The sequence below is a fragment of the Elephantulus edwardii genome, unplaced genomic scaffold (genome assembly GCF_000299155.1).
Source record: "Elephantulus edwardii isolate Elephantulus edwardi_28Jun2011 unplaced genomic scaffold, EleEdw1.0 scaffold00014, whole genome shotgun sequence".
In the NCBI taxonomy this organism is placed as follows: domain Eukaryota; kingdom Metazoa; phylum Chordata; class Mammalia; order Macroscelidea; family Macroscelididae; genus Elephantulus; species Elephantulus edwardii.
Window position 1 is genome coordinate 220,961 of NW_006399764.1, and position 4,458 is coordinate 225,418.

The 4,458-nt window shown below is 42.4% G+C and overlaps 1 pseudogene; it reads right to left on the minus strand.

Annotated features, from left to right (window-relative positions):
* Positions 1-3,129: 3,129 nt before the first annotated feature.
* The window catches only part of LOC102868850, a 5,406-nt pseudogene continuing 4,077 nt past the window's right edge, over positions 3,130-4,458 (minus strand).

The following is a 4,458-nucleotide window of genomic DNA, read 5'->3' on the forward strand; positions in this document are numbered from 1 at the left end:
ACTGACATTGTTGCTCCTTAGCACCTTGGGAGCTCTGCTGACCTAACAGTAAGAAGCTGTGCTGCAATCCCAAAGGCTCATGGTTAAATTCCATCAGCTGCTCCATGAGAGAAGGGTGGGCAGTCTCCCTCCATGCAGATTACGGACTCTGAAAACCTGCTGGAGAGTCAGCTATGAGTCAATTTTGACTCTACAACATGCAATAACAACAAGCACCTTGAAGAGCAACTTGACAGTAGGTTTCTCTAATGCAACACATTTGATTTCTTCACTTCTGGTACCAATGTTGTTGATTGTGGATCCAAGTAAAGATGAAAACATTGTCAATTTCATTTTCTTTATCTATTATAATGTTGCCTGTTGACCCAATGGTAAAGAATTTTGTTTTCTTGCTGTTGATATATATCCATATTGAAGGCTTTGGTCCTTGATCTTCTGCAGCAGATGTTTCAAGTCCTCCTCGCTTTCAGCAAGCAGTGTTGTATCATCTGCATAATGCAAGTTGTTGGATAAAAATTTTGTAGTTATTACCTCTGAGACTGATAAAGGTTTCTTCACATGGTGCTAGAGAGATCATCTGACCTCAAAGACCTTATTCTCTGTGTGAGAGAAGTTCCTTCTTGGAGTGAAAGCAGGAACAGATGTGCTCAAAGCACAGTGAGTGACTGATGGCCAATCAAAGCTATGGCGATTTTATCTTGTTCCTTCTTCTCTGGACTTTTCCTAGTCTTTGCCAGCCTTTCTGTCCCTTTTCCATTTAAATTTTTAGCCCTGGGTCCTAGTAACTCATGGAACATAATTCCTGTCTCTCTATACCCTCTCTCTCATTGTGTTGACTCAGTTGATCATTCACCAGATTTTTGTAGGCTGTAAATGTCAAGAGAAGAGTTCACTCATCTGTCTCCTACAGAGTCTCTGGTGTAATCAAACTTCCAGAGGTGGCTGCCTTTCGGTTAGTAGTACAAATGACAAGGATAGTAGGGAAATAGTACCCAGAGGTTAAAGGTGAGCTGATTTGCTATTAGCTGAGATGCCAACCTAAAATGTTCCTGGTCTATTCTCTTTCCACCTCACATCCTTCTAGAGTCTAAACTACCTCAGAGAAGAATCCATATCTCTGAGTCTCAAATAGGCTTAGAGAAGTGTTTAGTGTATATATCCCAAATAAAAACTTAAAAAAATAATATTCCTCTGTATATTAAGAATTGTGAGGAGAGACCGGTCTTTAGAGAGGGACATCATGCTTGGGAGGGTGGATGGACGGCGCAGGAGAGGAAGGCCCTCTATGAGGTGGATTGATTCAGTGACTGGGATAATTGGGATGGGAGTGTCAGAGACAGTGCGATTGGCACAGGACAGAGCGGAGTTTAGGGCTGCTGTACATAGGGTCGCTATGAGTCCCAGGCGACTCGACGGCACATAACAACAACAACAACACAACAACATATTAAGAATAGTACTTACAAGTAATTTGTAGGGTCAAGCAAGAAGACTAGAAAACTTATTGAGATAAATTATAGGAAAAAAAAGAAATAAATAGCATGCTTGTGGATAAGAACACCAATGAGATTTTAACTCTTCTGAAAGTAATTTCTAAATTTAACACAATTTCAATTAAATTCCCAGTGATGTTTTTCTTAGTCAAAATAAGTGACTCTACAATTCATCTGGGAAATTACACGTACAAATAATAAAAATATGGTGAAAGAAAAATAATAAAGTCAAAGCATTGAAGACCACATTAAAATTCATTTAAGGCTCTGGTGTAAAGCAAAAATGGTCATAGAAACCAATAGAACATAAAGGAGAATTCAGAAAGTGTCTTCTGATCATGTCTTACATCATTTATTCTTTTCACTTTCATTCTCCACAGTCTAGAACAAGTTTCAGGGTCTTTTCAGGAGCAGTATTGAATATTTACAAGTGCTTGGTTTGTGATAAAGGAAACTTTACCGAGAAAAAGTTGTGGAAGAAAAGAACTATTTTAGAAATCAGTTACATCATGTCCTGGGATAAACCCTGAAAGATTCTGATGTCATTACATGAATATTTTTTAAAATTTCCTAGGAAATAGGTAAAATTGGCACAGAGTGGCTCTTGCTTTACTACTCAGAATATATATGTTAGTAAGGAGCCATCGAGCCAAGTCATAGGGACCCTGTGTCCAACAGATGAAAACCCTACCTGATGCTGTGGCATCTTTACAATATCTGCTATTTTAAAGCCCATTGTTGTAGTCACTGTGTTAATCTATTTTATTGAAGATATTAGTCTCCTTCTCTGATGCTCTACTTTCTCAAACGTAATGTCCTTTTCCGTGGAATAGCGCCTCCTGACAACATGCCCAAAGTGTATGAGACTTATAAACCTCACGATCCTTGCATATGTAATAGAAATTGGATGGTTCTAGAAACGACCACATTTCATTTGCTCCAGGTGTTACAGTTCTAGGAATCTTCCCAGAATAACCACTGACACACACAAAAAAATACTTAGGGACAAAATAGTAATTTACACCATCACAGTAGTAAATCCTTGGGGAAAAAAGAAATATCCAATAACAGAGGGGTGGTTTTCTACATTTTGATACATTCATTGTAGGGAAGAGAGCACATCCAGCTGAGGAAACAGCATGTAGAGATAAAACAGTATTTTTGAGACTTTTTCCCCCCTGAGCATCTGTGGTGTGTTTATTTATGCTTTCTCCAGTCAATCAGTGCTCCCTGGGCGAGTTGTGAAAGTGTCCTGGAGGTGACAAGGGCTGTGTGCCCACCGTGGGCAGGGCGAGGGGGCTGCTCTCCCAGGAAGCATCCCGAAGCTTGGAGGGGATACGGCTCCAGACAGCCCAAGACCACCCTCTTCACACCTGATGCCCTTTCTGGAAAGGACTCTAGCAGCTGAGTCCGGTTGAGGGAGTACAAAACTGGGGAAGGTTCTGGAAAGCCAGGAAGGGCCCAGGAGCTCCTCTGATCTGGCTCTGTGGACCTGGGCCCAGGGCCTCGTTGCAGTGCAAGTCCCTCCTGACAAGGCAGAAAGCTGTCGGCATCCCCAGAAAATCGGGGCCACGCCAGTCCTGTGGACCCAGCCTTGCTCAGAGATGAGAAGGCACACTCAGCTCCTCTGGTCCTGTCACAGCTCACGGTGGGTGGGCACCTTCGCCACGATCACCAGCTTGGACAGCTCAGCCTTGAAGACCCCAGGCCTGTGGGCCACTGCCCTTTTGCTCACTTCAAACTCCTCGCTTTTCAAGGGCACATCACTCTGACTTTCGAGCGCAGCTGCTTTTGAGTAGGCCATGTCATCCATGCTCGATCTCAGCACCTTGCACTTCTGCCTTGAACTGGGTGAAGTACAGGTAGGACTTCCCCTGGGGTCTCCAGATGGTACAGATGATACGCTGCTGGTCCGCGCTGGTTCCCAGGCTCACCTGCCGCTCATTAGTCCCTCCTTGAGAAGCGCAGGTGCACGTGTACTTATCCTCATGACCGGTGTGCTGGGTGAAGGCATGCACTCCAGGCCGCATGTCAAACGCCAAGGTCATGGGCACGGCCTCGGCCGGCCTCATTATGGCGTCAGCAGCAGTGAGGCTCACCAGTCTCGGCCACTGTTCCTCCCTCTGGGCGCCGCTGTCTTGGATCGGGTACGCGGGGCAAGCCTATTTTCAAGACTGTTGACATGACTATTAAAATGGTTCCAATTAAAAGATAAGGAAACCCTCCCCCCCAAAAAAAAGCCAGTAAAAGCAAAATTTTATATATAATGTGTCTGGTTATAGAAAGACTATTATAAAAGATTTAAAGAAAAACACTTTCTAACAGTAACTCATAAAAAATCAAAGCTGAGGGAATTCTGATTCATAGTATCCCTATAGGACTACATAGAACTTCTTAGGGTTTCCAAGATTATAATCTTCAGGGCCACAGATGGTCTCAACTTTCTCTCATAGAGCTGCTGTCGGTTCAAACTGCTGAACTTTCAGATTAGCAGTCAAGCTCTTCACTTCAACACCATGTCTCCAGGGCTTCTCTCAACAGATTAACAGAAGTTATTTCTAGGTGGTAGATTAATTATTTCCTTTATTCTTTTCTGTATTTTAAAAAGTTTCTATTGTCTTAAGATAAAAAAAATTGTAGTATTTTTAAATGAAAGAATGATCTCTTGTACATAATAAAACTTGAAACTCATTGCTGTCAAGTGAGAACTGACTCTTAGCTGACCCTCGTAGATGTAATTCTCATAGAAGGAGATTGCCCATATTTCTTCTGCAGAGCTATTGGTAGATTCGAACCACCAGCGAAGTGTGGCCTGTGAGTTAGTAGTGCAATTTCCTGTGGACGAGACCACCATGACACTTTTTACACATATTAAGTACTCAATAAATGTTAGTTGAAGGAATAAACACAAAAAGACTGAGTGAAAAAACCCAAATTTCCTCAATTTTTTCCCTCCATCCTTCAT